Here is a 26,093-nt window from a genome sequence, read left to right on the forward strand (position 1 = left end):
GATCGCCTCTGAGAAGGCAGTATTCCAATAGAGAAAAGCCTTAGTTTTTTCAATCGTGCTGCATAGGGCAACTGTTTGAGGCCAGTAATCCTCCTCGTTAGGTACCTTTGTGGTCTCTCCAGCTGCTGGAGATGTCTAGCCAGGTACATTCCAATTGGTGCATTGTACTCAATAATGGGTCTGATGAGGGAAGAGTAGAGGGGCACCATTACATCCTTAGATCTTGATGTGAACCCTTTCATGATCAGATGGGTCACATAGAAGGATTTTCTAACCACCTTGGCAACATGGTTATCAAAGGAAAGCTGACTATCTACTTGGGTCCCTAGATCCCTTATTACTACTTCAGATTTCAGGGGGTTACCTTATATGTGGCAGTTCGCAGATACTCTGTTTTTTCCAACGGGGATTACTATGCATTTTTTAGCATTTAGCTTGAGACCATGGCTTTGACACCATGCATCAGTCTCATTAAGGCCCTTCTGGAGGATATCCATGTCGGCCGGAGACTCTATTATAGCACCCAGTTTGCAGTCATCCGCAAACTTGGTCAGCCACAGCCATTCAGTGTTTGCCTGTACTTCAGGGAAGTATATGCCAAACAGGAGGGGCCCCAGGACAGAGCCCTGAGGCACACCGCTCATTACTGGTCTGGATTCGGACATAGATCCCACTACTCTTACTTTGTGGGATCTTTCTGAGTGCCAGTTTGCGATCCATCTTGTGACGTAAGGGTTTATACCCAGGTTGGTGAGTTTATCAATAATACCCGAATGGGGAATGGTGTCAAATGCTTTAGCAAGGTCAAGGTAAGCCGTGTGTACCTTCTTTCCCTTATCTATAGCCTGAGTAACTGTCTCAAAGAAGTCCACCAGGTTTAGGAGGCATGATCTGCCCTTGATGAAGCCGAACTGTGTGGGGTTATGTGTTTGGAGGTTCCCAATCTCTCCAATTATGAGTTCCATAATGATTCGCTCCATTGCCTTACAGATTAGACTGGTCAGGCTTATTGGTCAGTAGTTCCCAGGGTCAGTTGTGGGCCCACCCTTGTGCAGTGGAACCACTGTTGCTGTGCACCATTCTATGGGCACATATCCTGTCGAGAGGCTGAGACTGAACAGGGTATTCAGATGCAGGGTTAATTCATTTTGGAGCTCATGTATGACACAGCCCGGGACACCAATTGGTCCCATGGAGACAGGGTTTTTAGCTTTAGACAGAGCCTTATTAACCAATGTATCAGTACTAATCAGAGTTACACAATCCCCTGGAATAGTAATAGGCCCTGTAGGTGGGTGGGGGGGGATTTGCACTGAACCTGTCAGACAAGATGTTGGCAATGTCAGTGGGGTCAATGTATTTTGTTCCATTTTGTATTAGCTCAGAACAGACCTGAGCATTGCCATTTAGGTTTTTGACATAACCATAGAAGGCCTTATGGTTATCCTTGGCATCCTTGGCAACTTTCTTTTCGAAATTGGCTTTAGTTGACTTGATGAGGGCCCTCAATTTCTTACTAAAGCTGATCAGGGAAGATTTTTCTACTTGAGATTTGGTCTTTTGTGTATAAGTCTCCTCCTTTTATTGTATAGTTTGTTTCTGGCCGGGGTCCACCAGACTGGTATCTTCTTGCTTGAGGAAGGAGTCTTGGTTTTATTTGGGATAGCACGGTCCATGCAATCCTGAAGATGTATATCAAGTATCTTGGTGTAGGATTCTGCATCCTGGATATCATTATCCTTCTGCAAGGGAATAGTGAAGCTTTCCACTTCTGACGCAAGTAGTTTGAAGTTTGCTTTGGAAAGTTTTTTACGATGGTTTCTTTGACAGGGGGAGGTGGAGGGGTGAGGATGTCTAGGGTTATCAGTTTGTGTTCTGATCTGACCAGAGAGGGAGTGATAACAGGTGTGGTACAATGGGAACCCATATTTGTGATGACTAAATCCAATATGTTGTTCCGTCTAGTGGGAGACCCTACCAGTTGTTCAAGGGCATTTGAATTTATAAATTCTATGAACCGCTGGGCATAGGAGATAGAACTTTGGTAGTTCACCCTACAACATGGTCTTACAGAAACAGATGCTTGGTTTCAGAGCCATGTGCTCAAGCTCAATGCCAAGAAATGTATAGTTATCCTCTTTGGGAAAAAACATGTACCCGTGAATTACCACATAGGTGACAGTACACTAAACACCGAAAGTGTGATAAGAGACTTAGGGACACAGGTGGACAGTGATGTCACCTTCAATAACCACATCACCACAACAGTCAGGAAATCCTTCTATGTGGTGCACATCATCACTAAGGGCTTTTCATCCAGAAAAAAAGGAGGTCACTGTCCCACTGTACTCATCTGTTATTAGACCCATTATGGAATACAACTCCCCATTTGGTATGTACCTCTCAAGACATCTGCAACTACTGGAAAGGCCACAGAAATATCTCACTAAAAAAATCACAGGCCTAAGCAGATGCCCTCTGCTGACCGTCTAAAAAAACTCCACCTATAATCTGTCGCATATCGTCTACTCAGAGGTGATCTCTGCTTAACATAAAAGGCCATGTCAAACTCAAAGCTGTTGGGCATGCTACACTTAAAGAAATCCCAATCCCTCAGAGACAAATGCTGCAGGGATCTAAATCTTATCATCGCAATGAACAAAACATGCTGGAGGGATAGGTTCCTGACCCAGAGACTTCCCAGACTCTGGAATAGATGGCCCATACATGTCAAGCAGAGCGCCTCTTTGGCCCTCTTCAAAAGGAACCTTGATGATTAGATGGAAGATAGGAAATTTACCACAGGAATCACATATGTTGCCCTGGTAGACAGGGGTCCAGGAAAGTAAATACTGTGGGAAGAAATAGCCAGGGAATTGTTATGGCTAGGCTTGTATTGGCCCTAGAGCCAATAGCCTAGTACCAACCAATGAAACTATAAACCTATGATGCTGTTAGATAGTCTATGCATGATTTGCTGTACTGCTACCAATAATGAATGCAGTTAGATAGGATGCACATGATGCACTGCTACACTTAATGAAGGCTGTGAGGTTATTTGTACCTGATTTGTTGCAAAGTTACCAATAATGAATGCTGTTAGGCAGTCTGTACATGTTGCACTGCTACCCTTAGTTAATGATGTTAGGTAGCCTGTACATGATATGTTGCACTGCTACCAATAATGAATGCAGTTGGGTAGTCTATACATGATGTGTTGCACTGTTAACAATAATTAATGATGTTAGTTTGTCTGTAAAGAATGCTCTACTACCCATAATGAATGCTGTTAAGTAGTCTGTACATGATTTGTTGCAGTGCTACACAGAATGAATTATGTTAGGTAATTCAGGTAATCCAGGCCATCATAGTTTAGCCAAAGACTCTATAGCATTTCAGTGAGAGTGAATTGTTTATGGTCATTGGCTGAATGGGGTTTCCTGGACTACGGCTTGGATTAAGCACCTCATTGGTTCTTTCAAGCTTTTTTTTAAAGTTTTTTCAGGTTTCAACTTTGACACTTAAGAAGTTAACTTGTGAGTGTTTCTGCCATTTCACACTGAGCTAATCGGTGGAAGTCAGAGGAAGGGCTCTGAGCAAACTAATCTGTGATATATAACATTAAGTATCCCGTTTCTTGCTTATTTCTGAGTTATTTATAGCACTTTTATTGTCTGCATATACTTTGCTAGCTAGTTTCACTGTGTGTGAGGTATTAACTAGAAATTTTCTACAATTGTTAAGCATCTGGTTGTGTTTGTTTGTTCTGATTTGGTGGCTTTGCAGTTGACTACCCCTACTGTAAATTTGATCTGGGGCACTCCTCCCAGTCTAGTGTCATTACCTCATTCTACCTAATTCAGGGAGAACATTTGAGAAGGCCAACCCAGTTAGTTTCTGTTCCTCCTTTCCCCTTATAACTTTAAAAAAATTCTAAGCTTGTTTCCTGCCTTTCCTCTAAGTTGTCTTGTCCAGATACAGATTTGCTGTATTCAGGACTGTTTGTAAGCTTCTGAGCCCCCAAACCTTTCTGTGTTGAAGGGAAGCCTTCTAGCTTAATTTTGTTTCTTAGAACTAGCCAGTTTTCTAGCTTCAACATTCAAATCTGTTTCTTTGAGCTCAGCACTTGTTCAGAACTCATTGTAAGCACTAAATAAGCTACAAATTACTACAGCACTCAACTTTCTTCACTTGTTTAGAGGAAAACAGTTTTTAGTACTTAATAAATAAGCACCTATCCAGGCATGTCTAAGGGTCAGCTCCTGGTGTTTTCTCCTGTCTACCTGATGAATCTGGGCATCTTGGGGCAATGCAGCAATTGCCTCATGTACACAGACAAGCCTCTCCTCCTACCACCCAACACTGCAACCTGTGGGAGATGCACTTATATAGCCAAATTGGAAGCAAATCTTTCATCACGCAAGACTGGACTAGACAGTCAAGAGGAGAAGGTAAACACTTGCACCACAACGCAATCATCACATAGTCCCTCAAAACTTACACCACCAAAACACACACTTAGAAACACAAAACACACACCTGCATTCACAGATGCGCTCAAAAAAAAATCTACCCATGCAACAGGGACCTCCAAAGCAGAAACTCAAGCAACCTCCACTCCCCAACACAACCCAAATGACACATAACCCACAAACTCAGAATGCCACTCAACCACAGCCCATAAGGCATAACAATGTACCCAACACTCTAGTCATAGGTGACTCTATAGTCAGGCGCACTGATGTTCCACTCACTAGGCTAAACAAGGAGAAATTTACTGTCAGCTGCTTGTCAGGTGACAGGATCCGCCACATAACACATGCACTCAGGTCACTCCACAACAAGTACAAATATGATGTTGTCATTGTTCATGTTGGTGTGAATGACCTGAGATGTACCTCCCAGGATTACATGAAAAGAGACATGGAGGAGCTGTCTGATCTTGTAGCCCAGGCAGGTATGAGCCTAGTCCTGAGTAGCATCCTGCCATTACCCAGAATGATACCACAGTACAAGGACAAAATTACTAACTTCAACAACTGGCTAAGCTTCTGGTGTCATTCTAAGGGGATCCAGTATCTGTCTGCCTGGGATGACATGATCGACAAACCACGATGCTTTGCCAGAGATGGCCTACACCTGTCACCCTTGGGATTTCGGATACTGGCTAAGGTTCTTGCCACCCCTATAGTGTCTTTTTTAGGCAAGATTCAAATGACAAATTCACCACCATAACAGGTACATGCAAGCAAAATCTGAGGATAATGCTACTTAATGCTAGAAGTCTAAAACTCAAAAAGCACTCACTGGAGGCACTCCTTAAAATGGAGAACATCGACATCTGTGCAGTGACAGAGACTTGGTTCAAGACTCCAGAGAGCACCACTGCCTTACCAGGCTATAATTCATACCACACCTTTCATCCACCTAACCTGGACCGAAGCACTAAAGGCGGAGGCGTGTCCATATTCATTAAGGATATCCACACATCTTGGCTAGTTGCTCAGCATAATGCATCCAAGATTATCCAAGTGCAACTAACTCTGGGCAAGACCGCAGTCCAAATTGTAGCTTGCTACAGATCCCCCATCATGCCCTAGGATTCCCACTCCTCATTTTTTGATACACTGAAAAATATTAGGGTACAACCTAACACCCTAATAATGGGTGATTTCAACTACCCCACCATTAAATGGGAAAACTACTCATGTACCAGCTCTTGTGATCAAAGTTTTCTGGAATTCATAAATTCCAATGCCCTGGATCAACTTATCCACACCCTAACCAGGGGCAGCAATATCCTAGACCTGGTCATTGCCTACATGGACAACCGGTGTTCTACACCAGAAGTCAACCCCTCATTGGTCAGATCCGACCACATGCAAATCACCCTAGACATGCACATCCCACCCTCACCCACCATTAGGGAAACCACCATAAAAAATTTCTCCAAAGCCAACTTCATGCTTCTTAAGACAGAAGTGGCAAACTTCACGACTCTCATGCTGACGAACAATAAAGGTATGACTGCTGAATCCTATACAATTGCACTTTATAATCACTTACACGAGTGCATGGATCATGCAATCCCTAACAGTACCAATATGCTCTCCTCCAAAAAAGAAGGCAATTTGGTGGTCCCCTGCCATACACAAACTCTACAACAGAAGAAAGAAACTGTTGCAAAAAAAGAGTAAAATCCCATGACTGCAGGAACTCCATGGTCAGCCTCAGTAAGAAGCCAAGATCCCTCATAAAATCCTCCAAAGCTAGTTACAAAAACAAAATCACCACTGATTCTAAAGACAACGACAAAGCATTCTATAGCTAATTCAAGAATCTCAATGGCAACACTCAGATCTGCTCTGAATTACAGCACAATGGCACTAAATATACAGAACCAACTGATATTGCCAACATCCTGCCTGGTAGGTTCAGTGCTAACTTTACACCTCTCTCGTCCCCTAAAGGGCCCATCTCTATACCGGAAGAATGCAAAGTTCTTGTAATCGCAGCTGAACAGGTAAAAAAAACACACTCTCCAAAGCCAAGAACACAGCATCCATGAGACCTGGCAACATCCCAAGCTGTGTTCTACATGAACTACAGATTGAACTGGCACCCCACCTAAGTACCATGTTCAATCATAGCCTCACCTCAGGCTTTGTGCCCACTGAATGGTGCACAGCAATGGTTATCCCACTCCACAAAGGGGGAGCCACCAAGGACCCTGGGAACTACTGCCCCATTTGCCTGATGAGCCTGGTCTGCAAGGCTATGGAACGTATCATCATAGAACTTATAAACAATGACATTGGTAATCTCAAAACTCTGGACACTACCCAGTTCGGGTTTGTAAAAGGCAGATCATCTCTCCTAAACCTGATAGACTTCTTTGAAGTGGTCACCAAAGCCATAGATGATGGTAAGGTGGTTCACACAGCCTATCTAGATCTCACCAAGGCTTTCAACACCATCCCCCACTCTGGAATTATAGATAAACTCACTAAACTAGGTATAAATCCCTATGTCACAAGATGGGTTGCCAACTGGCTCACTGACAGAACCCACACTGTGAAAGTAGCAGACTCTAAATCTAACTTCAGACCAGTGACAAGTGGACTACCACAGGGTTCTGTCCTAGGTCCTCTCCTGTTTGGTATCTACTTTGCTGAAATACAAGATAACACAGAAGGTCTTTGGCTAACAAAGTTTGCACATGACTGCAAACTAGGAGCCATAATCAAAACTCCTAACGATGTGGATATCCTACAAAAGGGCCTCACTGAGACACATGCCTGGTGTCAAAGCCATGGCCTCAAGCTCAATGCCAAAAAGTGCATTGTCATCCCTTTTGGTAAAAACTCTATACCCATGAACTACCACATAGGCGGTAGTCTACTTAACACTGAAAGTGTGATAACAGACCTTGGGACACAGGTGGACAGTAGTCTCTCCTTTGATAATCACATCACCGCAATAGTCTGCAAATCCTTCTATGTGGCACAGCTAATCACAAAAGGTTTCTCATCCAGGAAAAAAGAGGTCATTGTTCCCCTCTACTCATCACTCATTAGACCCATTATAGAGTACAACACCCATTTTGGTATGTACCTCACAAGACATCTACAGCAACTGGAAAGGCCACAGAAATACCTCACAAAGAGGATTACCAGCCTCAAATAGATGGCCTACGCAGACCGTCTCAAAAAATGCCAGCTTTACTCTGTTGCATATCACCTACTCAGAGGCGATCTCTGCTTAACATACAAAGCTATGTCAAACCCCAGCTGTTGGACATGCTCCACTTAAAGAAATCCCAATCCCTCTGAGCTACACTCTCTAGGGACCAAAACCTTGTCACCACAATAAACAGAACATGCTGGAAGGATAGATTCCCGTCCCAGACACTTCCAATACTCTGGAACAAACTACATATCTATATCAAACAAAGCTCCTCATTAGCACTCTTCAAGAAAAATATTGATGATTGGATGGGAGATAGGAAATTCACCCCGGGGATCGCTTCTGTGGCTCTGCTTGACAGGGGTACAGGAAAATAATTTTCTTGGGTGGCAAAAGACAGGGTACCATTTGGTTAGGCTTATACAGACCCTAGGGCCAATAGCCTAGTACCTACCTATAAACCTATGAACCTATGAATGCACTACTACCCATAATGAATGCTGTTAGGTAGTCTTTACACAAAGCAATGCTACCCAAAATAAATGCTGTTAGGTAATTTCTACATGATGCACTCCTACCCATACTGAATACTATTAGATAGTCTGTACATAATGCACTCCTAGTCATAACAAATGCTGTTAGGTAGTCTGTACAAGATGTGATGCACTGCTACCCATAAAGAATGCTGTTAGGTAGTCTGTACATGACTCGTTGCATGCTACCAGTATTGAATGCTGTTAGGTAGTCTGTACATGAAACAATGCTACTCATAATAAATGATGTTAGGTACTCTGTACATGATGTACTGCTGCCTATAATGATTGTTGTTAGGTACTCTGTACATGATGTGATGCACTTCTACCCATAATGAATACTGTTAGGTAATCTGTGCATGATTCGTTGCATGCTACCAGTATTGAATGCTGTTAGGTAGTCTGTACATGAAGCAATGCTACTCATAATAAATGCTGTAAGGTAGTTTCTACATGATGCACTGCTGCCTATAATGAATGCTGTTTGGTAGTCTGTGCCTAATGCATTGTTACCCATATTGAATGCTGGTAGGTAGTCTTTACACAAAGCAATGCTACCCAAAATAAATGCTGTTAAGTAGTCTGTACATGATGTACTGCTACCCATGACGAATGCTGTTAGGTAGTCTGTACATGATTCCTTGCATGTTACCAGTAGTGAATGCTGTTAGGTAGTCTGTACATAATTTATTGCACTGCTACCCATAATGACTCTAGAATCATTGATAAACTTACTAAGCTGAGAATTAATCCCTACATCACTCAATGGGTTGTCAACTGGCTTACTGACAGAACCCACACTGTAAAAGTAGCTGACTCCAAATCCAGCTCCAGACAAGTGACAAGTGGAGTATCTCAGGGTTCAGTCCTGGGACCACTCTTTTTTGGCATGTACTTCTCTGAACACTAAGGGACTCTGGCTAACAAAGTTCACAGATTACTGCAAACTGGAAGCCATTATTGAATCTGCAAATTATGTGGATATTTTACAAAAGGGCATTACAGAAAAAGATGCTTGGTTTCAGAGCCATGGGCTCAAGCTCAATGCCAAGAAATGTATAGTTATCCCCTTTGAGAAAAAACATGTACCCGTGAATTATCACATAGGTGGCAGTACAATAAACACCGAAAGTGTGATAAGAGACTTAGGGACACAGGTGGATAGTGGTCTCACCTTCGATAACCACATCGCCACGACAGTCAGGAAATCATTCTATGTGGCACACCTCATCACTAAGGGCTTTTCATCCAGAAAAAAGGAGGTCATTGTCCCACTGTACTCATTCCTCATTAGACCCGTTATAGAATACAACTCCCCGTTTGGTATGTACCTTTCAAGACATCTGCAACAACTGGAAAGGCTTCAGAAATATCTCACAAAAAGAATTACAAACCTAAAGCACATGCCCTATGCTTACTATCTAATAAAACTCCACCTATACTCTGTCACATATCATCTACTCAGAGGCGATCTCTGCTTAACATACAAGGTCATGTCAAACCCAGAGCTGTGGGACATGCTACAGTTAAAGAAATCCCAATCTCTCAGAGACACATGCTCCAGGCATCTAAACCTTGTCATCACAATGAACAAAACATGCTGGGGGGATAGGTTCCTGACCCAGAGACTCCCCAGACTCTGGAATAGACTGCCCATACATGTTAAACAGAGCATCTCTTTGGCCCTCTTGAAAAGGAACCTTGATGATGGGATTAAGATAGGAAATTCACCCCAGTGATCATGGCAGTTGCCCTGCTAGACAGGGGTCCAGGAAAGTAAATACTGTGGGAAGAAATAGCCAGGGAATTGTTATGGCTAGGCATGTATAAGCCCTAGGGCCGATAGCCTAGTACCAACCTATCTATGAACCTATGATGCTTTTAGGTAGTCTATACATGATTTGTTTCACTGCTACCAATAATGAATGCTGTTAGGTTGTCTGTACATGATGCACTGTTAGCCAAAATGAATGCGGATATGTAGTCTGTACATGATTTGTTGTACTGCTATGACAAATGAATGTTATTAGGTAGTCTCTACATGATTTGTTGCACTGTGTGAATGCTGATAGGTGGTCTACACACGAAGCACTGCTATCCATAATGAATGCTGTTATTGAAGTCTATACATGATGAACTGAAACCCATAATGATTGCTGATAGGTAGTCTGTACATGATGTGATGCACTGCTACCAATAATGAATGCTGTTAGATAGTCCGTACATGATGTAATGCACTGCTACCCTTAATGAATGATGTTAGGTAGTCTGTACATGATGTGATGCACTGCTACCAATAATGAATGCTGTTAGGTAGTCCGTACATGATGTGATGCACTGCTACCCATAACGAATGCTGTTAGGTAGTTTGTACATGATGCACTCCTACCCTTAATGAATCCTGTTAGGTAGTCTGTACATGAAGCAATGCTACCCATAATAAATGCTGTAAGGTACTTTGTACATTTATTTATTTATTTCAGTCCAATTACCGGGAAAGTCTACTAGGCCCAAGAGTGCTCATTTTCAGTGGAGGCCCGGGGAGAAAAGCTCCATAAACATAAAACAGTAAGGAACCAAAAGTATAAAAGTTACAGAATATAGTACAGTTTACAAATATGTACATTCATTATCAAGCATGATCAAAGTTAATTTTGGTATATCTGATGGCTGTACTGTACAGATTAATTTGAAACATATCTTCTTACATTTGAAGTATGGGAACATTATACATGCACTCATTTAAAGTAAGATGCTATTTACAATATTTACAAAGTTAAAGTCTTGTATTGAGTAGCTATAGGAGTTGCAGAGAGCTTGAGTCAACTCTAGGAAATAGTTATGGGAGTTATAGAGAGGTTAGGAACCTGGGAGAAAACCCTCCTCAGGGCATTTATTAAATAGAATTAGACAGGGTGAAAGCAGGTGGATTTCCAATTGGAGGACAGGTAAGAGAAAAGCAGGTTTTGAAGTTTTCTGAGTTTGATATTGTCCTTAGTGTGGAAGGGAGAGAATTCCATGTCTTGCCTAGTGAGAAAGAGAGGAGAAGTTGGCCAGCAGGTCATTTAGGTTTGTGGATAGTAATTAGGTTTTGATGTTCAGATCTGAGAGGTCCATTAGGGGTATACGGGGGGGAAGGATGTTTGTTAGAGCTGGACATTTATTTGGGTGAATTATAAGTCTGTGTGCTGTGGTAAGTTGGACGTAATCTAGCTAATTAGTTTTAGCCAGTTGAGAGATTGAGGGGTAAGGTAGTGATGGGTAGAATTTTTAGATTTGGTGGCAAATTTAGAGATCTTATTATAGCAGTTTTCTAGCTTGGAGGTGATAGTAGAGATCAGGTTAGTTAGAAGAGGGGTTCCATAAAATAGGGATGGGAGAAGGCACGTAGTAGCCAGAGTATGCCTAGCAGAGCTGGAGAGAAAGGGATTGTTCCTGTAAAGCATACCTAACTTTTGATGGGTTTTCTTTATATTTTGTTGAACATGGATATCAAACTTTAGGTGTTCAGCAATAGTAATGCCAAGACTTTTGCGGAAGGGACCACTTCTATAGGTGAGTTGGTTTGGCTAAGGAGTTTGAATGAATTGTTGTCATAAGAGAAAGTCTTAGAGGGAGGGAATAGTTGAAGTTTAGATTTATTTGCATTTGGTACATTTAGTAAGAGGTGGTTTTGACGCATCCAATTTTCAGTAGTTGAAAAAGCAGTTTGGGTTTTAGTCAGTAGTTCAGTGAGGTTTGAGGCAGAGCAGACTAACGTTGAGTTGTCAGCATATTGAATGACTTTGTCATCAGGAATTGCAGATTGAAAGTTATTGATAAAGATGTTAAATAGCATAGGTCCAAGGATGGAGCCTTGAGGTACACCAGTTGGGGTAGGTAGAAAGGAACAGGTGGTGTTCTTCCATTTGACTGCCTGAGATCTGTCCGACAGGTAACTAGAGAACCAGGAAAAAGTAATTGGTGAAAGATGTAGGTTTGAGAGATGATAGATAAGGTGTTTATGGGAGACAGTATCGAAAGCTTTAGACAGGTTGAGGAGAACTGTGGAAACTAAGTGTCCTGAATCTCATGCTTGATTGACAGCTTCCAAAAAGGAGAGTAGTGCGGTTATAGTACTATGGCCTGGGCATAAGCCATGCTGGGTAAATGTAAGGAGTTGGTTTTGGGTCAGGAAAGGCATACATTGGAGGTGGATACATTTTTCTAAGATTTTGGAGATTGGTGAGAGAAGAGCAATGGGCTGGAAGTTTGAGATGTTGGTGTTTTTGCCTCCTTTGTGGAGAGGAAGAATGTAGGCTGGACATCAGAGTTTGGGTACATATGATTCCTTTATAGATTTGTTGATTATTATGCTGATTGGGAGTGCTATACCATCAGCAGCACATTTTAGGAAGAAGGATGGAATATTATCAGGAGCATTGGAGTAAGGTTTAAGTTTGTATAGGAGTCTTTTTATGAGATTAGTAGGGACAGTTTTAAGTTCAAACATAAGGAGAGAGTTATTAGGGAGTATAGATGGAGAGGAATGGGGGACAGATGGATTATTGTTGGGGAAAGTCTTGGTCAGGTCAGAAATAGTTTCAGTAAAAAATTAATTAAATTTAAAGCCCAATTTGAGGTCAGGTATACTTGGGTCAGGACAGGGGTTATTCTTGGAGCCGGGGTTGAGAAGTGAGTTTATGAATTTCCAGAACTGTTTGGGGGGGGGTTGTTATTATTGGACTGGAGCTTAATATAGTAGGATTTTTTGTCCTTAGTAATTCATTATTTTGCTAGGGTACAGAGTTGTTTGTATTGGAGCAGGGTTTTGGGCAGTTTGTTATTTTGGTAAAGCTTCCAGAATTTGCCCCTTTGATGCATAATTTGTTTAGTTTCTTTGTATAGCCAAGGAGTGGTATTTGTTTTTATCCTTTTGTTTCTTAGTGGGGCTTGGGAGTTTATATTGTCTAAGAAAACAGAGTTGAATTTGGGAGGGTAGCTTAATGGCTAAGGTGTTTGCCTTACAAACACAAGGTGCAGAGTTTGAGTCTCACAAGGGATAATTGGCTAGGCTTAAAATGGCTCACAAGGGCAGTTAGCTTAGTACTAAACTATGAACCTATGAAGTGGTCTATAGCTTTGTCGAGAGGAAGGGTATTTAGAATTTCCCAGTTCATTTGTTTGAGAGTATTTCAGAAAGTTGAGGGGTTGAAACTGCTAAGATTGAGAGTGAGAATGTATTGATGCTGATGTGGGTACAGCTAGTTGAATGATGAAAGAAAGCTGGAAGGGGGTCACTAATGGTGTCGGGAATGGTGCCAGAGTAGGTTATTTTGTTTGGATGGGTGACAAGGATCCAGTCTATAATGTATCCTGGGGGATTAGTTTTATTGGGTTGGGTGATAGACAAGATTACTTGAGTAAAGTTATAGAGGTTAATGGATAGGGAGGGAGAGGGACTACCAATCTTATTACAGTCAATATTTATGTCACCTAGAATGTAAGTTTCATAATTAATTTCAGTTGAGGCCCATAAGAGAATATCTTCAAGGGTAGAGATGTTGTTACCAGATGAGCTATATAGAGCAATGATGCAGATATGCTTGTGTTTATTCATTTTTAGTAGACCAACTGTTAGTTCTGTATTATTAAATTGAGGGTTTGGAATTAGGAGGGGAATTAAGGTAAGAAGATTACAGTAGATTAGGGCAGTGCCACCACCTTTTTTATTTAATCGGTCATTTCTGAGAGAGTGAAATCCTTTAGGCAGGATTTCAGAGTCAGAGATATGGGGTTTGAGCCAGGTTTCAGAGATGGCTAAGATGTCAGGTTGGTTATGGCTTAGCCATGCTTGAAATCGGTGTATTTTATTGTTGAGACTTTGGGCATTGATTGTAAAGAATTTAAGAGTATTGTAGGTGGAGGAGGGGGAAGTAGGAGATGAGGAGAAGGAGTTGTTAGTAAGGGGACTAGGACCAGGGTTGGGATAGATATCTCCAGCTAAGACTAGGTTATTGAAGGAAATAACCTTTAGCCATTTGGGTTTATATTGAATGAGTTTGGGTAGAATTAATATTTGTTTAGGTGTAAGTATTTTAGCTGTGGTGGAGATAATTTTAGAATAGAATAGGTGCAGAGGGTTAGTCTGGATTAGGGAAGGGGAGATGGAATAGAAATGAGTGTGTGAATGAAAGAGAAGAAGGGTATGTGTGACAGTTTGAGTTGAAGTTGGGATAGGTGGTGCATTGGAGGAATATGAGCTGACATAGCATAGGGGAATTAGGAATACAAGGAGGAGGCAGGGGGCCTGGAGGGTGTGGAGAATTAAGAGGAGCATATCTTAACAAAGGTATTTTAAAGGGTATAATTCAGGGGATGGAACAGGTAGGAAATAAGAGGGATTAGAGAAAGAGATAAAGGTTATCGTAGTATAAAAAGAAAAGAGGAAGGGACTTTTAAATGGTGAGGTGTTAGAGAGTGTGATGTGTTTAGGTGGGAAGGTGAGAGGAGGTGTAGTAATGAGGGAAGAGCTACTACTGGGTAAATAGGTTGAGTAGGTGGAGGAGGAAGAGTAAAGAGAGAAGAGCTTATATTGTGTAATTGGGCTTAGTGGGTGGAGTAAGGGTAGAATAACTGAAGGAGTGCTGGGGGCGGGTGGAAATTGGGGGCAGGGTAGGGGAGCGGACTGAGCCCGCAAGGCGAATGGAGTGGGTTGAGCCAAGGAGGAGGAGAAAGCAGAGAGTGTAGAGTGTATCAGTGAAGGAGAGAACAGATCTGAGGTGAGGAGACTACAGGAATGGCACTAAGTAATTGAGTTGAAGGAAGCAGAAGGTTCACTAGAACTAGAGGCTACACAGGGCAGTGATAGTTTAATTGATTACTGGCCAATTCTAAGGCAAGGAATAGGGAAGAGTTAGGTTAACAGTAGTGATTAGCATGCATTGAGGTGTAGAAAGAAGCAGGGTAGTTACAAAGGTAGATCTCGGGAACTCAAGGGAAGTGGGAAGAAGCCAGGAAGGTAAAGAGGGAGGATTAAATCTGTGGTAGGCTCCTAGCTATTGCTTACCAGGTTGATATACAAGAGGGCAATTGTATTGTAATGTCTAATTTACAATAGGGTACATACACTTGATATTAATTCTTGGGGAGGCAAGGATGTAATAGAATCACAGCAGGAGACCTTTTATGATGTCCGTTCAAGGGTGGGAAGCCAGGGATTCCAAGCAGAGGACTGGGAGGCACCTGGGGTGGAAGTGATGCAGCAGGAATAAACTGTAAGGAAAAAGAATAATTAAGCAGTTGTAAATCTTAAATACAAAACTACAGCAGCAAAAAGAGGGGTATAATTTTTTTTGTTTAAATTGTAAAGATGTTTGCCCGTGAGTGCGCTCATTTGCGCGGGCGTGCCCGGCGCTTAGCCACAGTTAGCAGTCAGTGGAAAAGCATATAAGAACTAAATATGCAAAGTAAGCCAAAAAGCAATAGCGTAGCGGTAGAGACATTGGCTGAAGAGCAGGCAGTCATGGTTCGAGCCCCCACAACATCAATTTTTATTTTTAGTGAAATAAGCACGAAACAAGTCCCTGACATATATGTACACATATAAAATTATATTTTATGTAAAATGTAATGAAATGGGCCATTTATTTTGAAGAAATGTGAGATAACAAAATAATAAAAAATGCCAGATGTGCCTATAGCTGAGCTACAGTTTAACAAGTTGAGTGCATCTGCCCGTAGGTGAGCAGTGGTTTAACAGGTGTAAAATGAGTGCCCGAAGGTGAGCAGTGGTTTAACAGGTGCAAAATGAGTGCCCGTAGGTGAGCAGTGGTTTAACACGCTGAAACTGTGTGCCCCTAGCTGAGCTGAGCGTAATATGCGTGCTGACAGCCAAATGAAGTGTAAACCAGCGTAACCCATTTGCGCGGAGCTGCGCACCACGCCAACAAGCTAACCGACGGGCAACGTTGAGCAAGCTGTAACAAAACTGCCTTTACACAGACACACCTCCTAGCCTGTGTAGACAGTCATAAAATATAAAAAGCAGTGGCCAGGTTTGAACCCAGGATACCATGCACCATAGTCAAGGTACTGAACCACTAAGCCATGACAGCTGTACTTAGAAATGCAGTAATAGCAAATATATAGGAATGAATAGAAAGAGGAGCATGACAAATCAGGTTTTGTGAAGCTGATACAATTCCAAAATGGCCAATCACAGATAAGTGCGGGAAAAACGGCATATATAAGCCCCATAGGCGGGAATACACAGCATAACCGATTGTAGAACCAACTTGCAGCCAGAATGTCAGGTGTAGGTGAGGGTAGTTGCTTTTGAGCACAGAGGTGGGGCGTTGACGAGTCCAAATATATGATTTGGCTCCTTGTCCACAATCATGAGGCCCAACTCATCCAGGGCCAGGTCCTGTGGGAAGCATATAGGGCTGAGGCATGGGACCGTTTGGCTCATGATCTTACCAGTGCCACAGGGATACCAAGGACTGGTGAGCAGGTCCGTCACCACCATGCGGACCTGAAGAGACAGAAGCAGGACCAACTGAACTGTTGGATCCAGGATGCCCGGCAAATGCCCAACGCCCCACTACTGAGTAAGTTACATCTAATTATTTATGTAAGAAATTAACCTAGCTGATATTATGGAGATGTGTATTCCAATATTACTTTATTTATATTACAGCTGCAGGTGTCCGTTCTGCGAACCGTAGAGCCTATGGCGATAGGCTGGTGTGGTTGCGCCACCAGGCAGGTCAGTAATCCTCTCCCTGTAACTGTAAATAAATATAAAAGTATGACAGTTAGCAAAAGAGTGCAGTGTAGTCACTAAGTAATAAAATGTGCAAGTAACAGTGTAAGAGGGTTGGCAAGTATTGCTTGATTACAAAAGTGTGACGCAGTCTGTAATCCAAACAGAGAAATGAAAAAGTCTGAAATAAAGTCTGAAATAAAGATGTTCCACCTGTAATAAAATAGTACAAAACCTGCAGCAGGCTGAAAAGTACAGCTGCAGAAGCTGAGTAAAACACATGTGTGAAATATATCCCTGTTGAAATACAGAAACATGACAGAAGTGAGACTGTTGGAAAGGATTGTAATAACTACAGGTAAAACATGTCAATAAAGCCTACAATTAAGTACCATCCTGAATTGTAAAAATAAAACAAGTGAGAGAGTGTGAGAAAGAGTTATGAATCCACCAATAAAGTAGTAATAACTCCTGAATAAAGTATACTGCAGTCAGTACAGAATGAAATGAATGTGACAAGCAGAACCAAACTGCGAAATGTGTTCAAAATGTTCCTGCAGCTGGAATGTGTATCCCAAAATCTGGATATGTTGCTCTCAGTCTGCAATATGCAGATAGTATGGTTGTCTGAAATACCAAACATCCACAGTTGTCTATAGCTATATAAAGCAAATGTAGCAGGATGATGTAGCCGAAAAGAGCCAGATATGAATGTGTATGAATAAAAATGAAAATGTATATTGATGTAGCAGTAACATTCCTATCACCAACTTGAAGTAGTTATCACATAGGAAACTGTAGGTAGAACTGTAGTGTGTATATATCTGCAGCTATTAGAAATGTACAGAATATGTATTGGTATTTGAAGGTGTTAATTAAATTTTCTTCACCCTACCCTATAACCACATATAATCCATTCCACGTGAAATTGGTATGTGCAATCACAATTAACACCCCTGGACATTTGTCCTGTTGGGTCATACATATTTGCATGTACGTTGATGCATCTGCCCTGTTCATACATCCAAACCTGATGGCCTGTTGCCATCAATCAACCCTGCATGTTGTTGGACTGTGTATTGCTGTTCACATTATGCATGTGTTATGCTTGCTGTTTAATGGTGTGAATATCTGGGTGTTTGGTTAATGGGAATACTAATGCATGCTGTTACAACTAATTGTGAATGGTATTTTATGTTACTAACCCAAACTGTCATGACATAATGCAAAACATAGGACGACAGGGAAGGCGGGTTCCAGCGGACCCACCTCTCCCACCTCAGCTGGCGAGTGCACCTGGCAGTAGTGCCCAGTCCGGACCCTCCTCCGTTGGCCCTGTGCCACCTGCAGGTGGAAGCGCTGCAGGGGATGGGGCTCGTCCCCCCTCTGCAAGTGTGGCCAGAGGAGAACAACCACTCACCCTCCATAGCGTCCGGACTGTGGTGCGTAGGGAGATCCAGGAAGCTGTTCTTGGGCCCCTATGCCAGCTTGAGGCATAGGTGGCTCAACTAACAGGCGTGCCTGCTGCCCAGCCTACACAGCTCCCAGCACAGCCCCGTCCTGGGCAGTGAAGTCCCAGTGGCAACTGCCCATGGGTGGGGATATCAGTTCCACTGTTGCCATCTTTGGGCTCATGGGCTCTAGATATCCAAACATCCGTCCCCGTCAATTGTGTAACCCCCCCACATGTGTCATACACTGCCCCTGTATGCGTCTTGTTTGTCTTGTATGTTGACCTACCCAACCTACCTCCCCAGCTATACCGACTTCCTTTACCTGACATACCACTCTCACCACAAAAAAAAAAGAAAAAAAAGGGCACTCTGCACCCACAAAAAAAATTACGCCCCATACATATCTGCCCATTTCGCACACATGTCTGCTGGACATGGAAACTGTCAATTACAATTGGCTGTACAACAAGTATTATTGTTGTCCTCACACCTCTCTCAGGGGTGGAAGGTTTCAAATGTCACACCAAATTACAAACATATGCACAGCTGTTGCTGATGAAGAAATGGGCAGCTATGGGTCTTACCTACATCTCTCCTGCAAAACCCGAGCTTGTTTCCCTACTGTCTTACCCTCTTTGTGACCCATTTTTCACCACTTTCCTGTCTCCCCATTTTCATTTCTTTCAAAGAAAATAGCGCGGGTGTGCGCAAGAGTAAGCACTTTTAAGCGGTTGTAAGCGGGTGTGCGCGGAGCTGAACGCCAGTGTGCATGCGGGAGCTCCGAGCAAACCAGCGCTAACCCGGTTACAACTGCTTAAAAGTGCCTTAGTCACTCTGAATGATAAGTCCTGTAGTCTGCTCAAAAGCAAAATAAAATCCCACTGTCAGTCCCGAACACAGGACCTTGGAAACAGTAGTCTGCATGATTTACCACTAAGCCATGACTGTTACATAAGAACATTGTGCTACAATAAATATATCATGTAATAGTAGGAATGAATGTAAAGGGAATATAGGATGTGTAGTACACAAAGCATGCCATGTATATTTACTGTCAAATCTAGTGAATTTCTATAATAGTAGTGTGTGAACAGAAACAGCCATGCTAGTTGGTAGCTAGTAAGTAATAATGTCACTGTAGCACCTTGCAAGCCACACACATACTCACAGCAGGATAATCACTGCCCATACCCCACAACCTCTTACAGGAACACATCCGGACCAAGTAATAAAAAATGTGGAGCAAAGGGCCAAAAACAGGGACACATTCCAAATAATGCTACAACAAACTTAGACAGTTCAGAGAGTAACAGGTTCTGCATTTTGTTGGATGTTTGGAAGGGTATGAAGTCTGAAACTTAAATGTTTGTCACTATAGTCTGACTTGAGCCCAGAGAGATTTGCCAGAAAGAGCTGTTCATGAGATATTGACCAAAATATGAGGCAAAAATGTGGACAACCTGCAAATATCTGTACACTTGAGAGGTCTGACACTGCCATATTTGAATAGTTAAGAGCCTAGACATAGCAACAGTGACTGAGTTACAGGGATGCCCCACAGACTCCCTGTGAAATGTACAAACAGTAGGCAGAAAGGTGTTACAACACATGCAATGGTAACTATGAAGTACTGAAAGTATGCACCACTTGCACGGCAGAAATAGTGTAGTAATACATATGCTCATGCTATCCCACAGTCACAACTGCAGAATACCAGACATTTTAATGGGTGTACCCCACTGATATGTACCATTGCATGAGGCAGATAAAAGATGCACCTGAGAGTCTCTGGGGCCTGCTCAGCAGCATACTCAAATACCCTAATAGATGTCAAGGCCCACACCATGGCCAGACCACACTGCATGCAGTAACACCCTAGCAGATATAGCAAGCATTCCAAGGTGTGAATGTACATGGAACATAGGAAAGCCACAGCAACACACTACAGTCAAGACACCTAGCAGGCATACAAGTAGTGAATGTAAAGGGCAAGTATTGAAGCCATAGCAACAAAGTGCAAGAGCCACTGCTATACACCAGTTACACCACATGTCCCACAGGAAAGCACACACACCCACATTAACAGTAGTAGTAGTCTTAGGTGTCAGTGTACATACACACTTAGTACAGGAAACTGGAGAAATGAATGGAGAAATGTTAATCTACAACACAGACGGAAATATGAGAGAGATACTAACATTTACACTCACAGAACAGTGTCCACAGCATACCAACATGGTCCCTGCCCTTAAAATCTGAAAGGGCTACGCCTATCTCACATACTTTTTTATAGCACTGTCCTAAAATCACAGTGAGAACTGCAATCAGTACACAACTGGCTGCATGCAATTAGCAAATGCTGGCTAACAATTGGTGCAGAGGCCATCACATGGACATATGCAGATACCTACAAAAGCATGCTGTACTCCCAGTCCACACATGCAATACTTTCATTGCACCCTGTGGAGGTAGGGAGAGACAGAGAGAGAGAGAGAGAGAGAAAAAAAATAAATAAATAAACATACACAAACAAAACCGGTCAGCAACAACCACTTGAAAGCTGACAACTGGCAAGTGGAGCAGCAGGACACAAAACCAGATGGCAACACAAGCAGCTGTGACAGACACAGGTAATGTAAAGTAATACTATAAAAGTCTACATACTGTGAACCCTCCATATGTGTCATTGGTCTGTATCCATATGTATATGAAGATGTGCAAAGGGTAGGGGACATACAGCAACTATCAGTGAAGGCTGTACATACATATGTATGTGAGGGCATCTATGTGCACATATCAATGTAGGTTGAATGTAGGTTGTAGTGCAATGTACAAAGTAGGTTTCACAGTTATGTATGTTTAGCAGTATGTTAGTGTGTGTATACAGTTTTGTAAACAAACATGTTGATATACCTATCTATCATATGGATACGTATGTATGTCAATATATGTATGTATATATATATATATATATATATATATATATATATATATATATAATATACATATATGTATACATACATAGAGAGGGATGTAGGAATACATAGACAGATGTAGATAGATAGAATATGTACAAACATATATATGTAATACACACATACAGATATAGATATATGTAGATACATATACATAGACAGACAGATCTGACTATCTACAGGTATGACTGTATATGACGATCTCACACTCCCCCTGTCCCACCCCTTCTGTCACTCTCACCCCCTCTCTGTCACACACACCCCCCTCTCTCCATATCTATAACAATATATGTACATCAATATCTATATGTGTATATGTATACAGACATTTATATATATATATATATAATATATATATATATATATATATATATATATATATATATATATATATATATATATATATATATATATATATATATAGAGAGAGAGAGAGAGATGTATATATATTCTGAGTGAGGCACTTGTGTACAGATGTATTGCAACAGGTGCCTGGTGACAAAGGCATGGAGTGAACACCAGTGTCAAAACTGGAGTACCATACCCCATTTCAAATCACCTACACCAGTAACCACCAGATATGTGATTGGCTGCCCACCACTGCATGTGTCAGGGGTGAACAGGGTCATAAATGTGTACAATAGTCCCCCCAATGATATTCACAGTGGCACACTGTTCCTGGAATACCTGCACATGGTATGTGTCAGCAGACATGGTGTGTCAGCTATGGACATGTAGGTCAGTGTACCCCTCCACACCACACAATGGCTGCCACGGTATGTACCTCACATGACAGCTACAGATATGAGAAAGACACAGTGACATGTACAACACTATGACAATGAACTCAAACACATTACCAATGCACAGTGACTGACAACACCACAGCGTACACACATACTACCCACATAGAGGTTACCACTCCTGGATTTACATACTTAAGTTACACCCATGACAGATGTCCAACAACCATAGTAACACCTCACACCATCCACAACCTAAATGACTGCTGTGTGTCGTCCGTGACACTGCAATAGAGAGCACATGGTGGAGGTACAGGTTCCTACCCACAGATAAGACATACCCTGCAATAAACCACACAGCGTTAAGAAGCAAGACTCCCCATGAGTCCATGTCACACATACCCCTGCTGAATGTTAGTCAGATAGGTAATATGCCATATGAGTCACCCTGTGTAACTGTTTGACAGGAGAAGGTACCATCACATCACATGTGTTACAATGGTCAGGGTAGCAGAACAGTATGCTGCTGTAGTCCCAGGGGCAATAGCATATTGTATTGTATTGTATTGTAATGTATTGTATTGTGTTGTATTGTATTGGTATGTAGAGGTGCCCCCTTCGTGGAGTGGAACCACTGCTGCTGTGTGCCAGTGTACAGGTACATATCCTGTAGTCAGGTAGAGTTACATAGAACTTCTATATGTGTGTTTAGCTCCTCTTGGAGTTCATGTAGCATGCAACCGGGGATACCATCAGGTCCCATTCATGTTGTGTATTCTGCTTTTCTGAGGGCGGCTCTCACCTGGACATCTGTGATGACAGGGAGGTTACAGTCAGCTGGGATAAGTATGTCTTATTTTGGGGAGAGGGAGGGAAACCTGCACTGAACCTGTCTGCCACAATGTTGCCAATATCTGTGGGTTCAGTGAATTATTTGTTGTTGTGTACTAACTATGAGCATATTGGAGGGTTTCTGACCAGGTTGCTAATATAACTGAAGAAGGCCTTGTGGTTATCTGTAGTGTCCCTGTTGATTTCCCTCTCAAAGTTGCCCATGGATGTTAGTATGAGAGAAAATAGCTCCTTACTAGTGCTGATCAGACATGCCTTCCCTTTATGGAATTATGCTCTGTCTTGCAGTAGCTTCCATCTTTTGTTATACAATCTGTCTATGGCTGGGGTCCACCAGACAGGATGCTGTCCCTTTGTGGAGAGTGTCTTGGTCTTATATGGGATTGCATGATCCTTGCATTCTCGGAGATGTCCGTAGAAATAATTTGTGAAGGGGTCAGCATTGTGGGTTGTGTCTTCCACTGGCCCAGTGGGCTGAAAGGATACCATGTCACTGTTACAAAGTGTAAAGTTTGCATTTGAAATGTTATTCACTGTAGTCGTTTGTGCTGGTGGTGGAGGTGGGATATGTATGTCCAGGGCAATTAGTTTGTGGTCAGCTCACAGTAGTTGATGATGTACCCCATACAGTACCTCGATACAAACCCCCAGAGTGAGGAGGTGCTTTGGACCTGAATCAGTGTTCTGACTGCTGGGGTTTGGTAGTATGTCGTATGGAGTGTGCCAGGTACTGTTGCACAGTTGTTGGCTGAGCACTGATACCTGGCCATTTACATGTGTATCCACCAATAGACAGACCGATGCTATATATGTGAGATATGTTGTATCACAACAGTTGAGTAGCATGTGTAGTATGTGTGCCAAATTCTGCTGACATATTTTGCTGATATCATGTTATTTCCTTTTTCATGACCATGGCTCACCAGCGCAATCCAGCTTACTCTGCAGCTGAGGATGAGGAGATAAACCAGAGCCTGGTGCAGGATTATGCAATACTCTTTTCCCACACCAGCCAGAATCAGCAGGAGAGGGCTGCACTGTGGCAAGACCTGGTCTGTCCGGTAAATAACATAGGCACGCATAATAGGACATATGAGCAGATACGACATCACTGCAGTGATTTAATCAGAAATGTCCGTCAGCGTGCATCGGACATCCACAGGCAACAGGTTGCCACAGGTGGTGGGGTGGCTACACATCCCCCACTCACCAGACTGGAGGGACTACTCATAAGTGTTGTGGCTGCAGCCCGCCAACAACAACCACAGCAGCAGACCTGCATTATGATGGAGGCTGGAGCCACGCAGCAGCAAGACTACGAGCATGCAGGTAATATGCCATATGCATAGTTGACTGTTGTGTACACTGGTAGTTAATGCATGTGTGAGGTGTGTCCTTGGTTTGTAGCTGTCATCATAGTATTTAATGTGCAAGTGTGATATTCTCAATATCAGCAGCTGACCTGTGAAAGGCGACTGTTGTACTACTGACCTGTATCATACTCAGTAACAATGGCACAGTTGTGCCCACTGACATTAATTTCCACACATCTGCAGGTCCCTCCGGTGTAACAGCAATGCAGCCTATCCATGCTGGTGAGTGTGTATTAACAATACCTTTAATAGTCTTGATAGTAATAGTAATATTAGGCTCACTGAGTAGTTCTCTGTGTATGCATGCAGGTGTGTCTGTGTCTGTGTGTTGATATCTCACATACTGAGTAGTGTGCAAGTGTGCAACTGTGTGCAACTGTGTGCAACTGTGTGCATGTGTGCATGTGTGCACCTGTGCATGTGTGCATGTGTGCACCTGTGCATGTGTGCATGTGTGCACCTGTGCACGTGTGCATGTGTGCATGTGTGCACCTGTGCATGTGTGCATGTGTGCATGTGTGGGTGTGTGCACCTGTGCATGTGTGCATGTGTGCATCACTGGTAACATTGTGTAGACATTCTAAATTGTGTTTCCTGTTTCCCTCCCACAGGTTCTGGTGCTGCTCTGGTGTCATGCAGCAGGGAACCTGAATCAGGTGCCATGGGTACGGATAATGATTACATCTGTGTAATGGCACAGAAAGGTATGCCAGGGTCTGTCATTGGTCACCCAATTGACAGTACACAGCTGTCAACCCCATCAATGCGCACAGTTATCCTGCCAATACACCCTTTGTCACCAATGTCCCTAGGTGATGGATAGGATACAGTGGGCATTGACCAGGGTAATGTGGTATCTGTGGCACATGCTTCCCCACACAGCAGCCATGGGCATGGCCCTGAGATGGTACCACACAGACAGATGTCCAGGGGTTCTCGTGGGAGCATCCGTGGGCGTACTGCCCCTGTCAGACGTGCCCACAGAGGTCTTACAACCTCAGCTATGTTTCGGGCTCTCATGCAGGCACAGTCACGTATGGAACGGTACACCAGACAGGGTCTGAGAGAGCTGACAGCATGTCGCACAGCCATTATTGACAGTATGCGTGACATTGTGGCTGCCATCCGTAATTTCACCGATGTCATAGACAGACGTTGTGGGGACATATTAGACCGTTTCCACAACTACATGTCCATGAGCCAGGGCGATGGTGGACGGTTGAGGCATCGATGTGGGCATATGCCAGCAACAGCAGCAGCTGGCAGTCATCGCGGATGACAAGAGGGCCGCGGCCGCCCCCATAGTGCCAGCAGCAGCCCCAGCAATGCTGGGTCGGTGCTGTCATCAGACAGCCCCAGGAGACCACATGCACGTGGCTCTGGACAGGCCCGACAGGGATCTGTGTCCAGTCAATGAACACCTGCTTCTGATGACAGTACCCAGTCTGGATTGGTACCGGATAGGGTCCGTAGCACCCCTGCAAGGCACAGGTACCATGTCCGTGGCCACAGACACTGATCTGTATGACCTGGCAGGTAAAGTCTGTGGCTGTCCACAAACACCAGTATATGGCAGCCATGAGGTGGAACTGTGTGCATCCATACACACATGCGAATTGACAACACCTAGGGCTACCGCATACATGCACACACTGCATCAACATTGCCCCACCTTGTACTGCTGTCCCTCACCAACACACATACACATACATGTCAATTGGTGGTATCGGT

The sequence above is a fragment of the Protopterus annectens genome, chromosome 1.part1, assembly GCF_019279795.1.
Source record: "Protopterus annectens isolate FY-2018-M chromosome 1.part1, PAN1.0, whole genome shotgun sequence".
NCBI classification, from domain to species: domain Eukaryota; kingdom Metazoa; phylum Chordata; order Ceratodontiformes; family Protopteridae; genus Protopterus; species Protopterus annectens.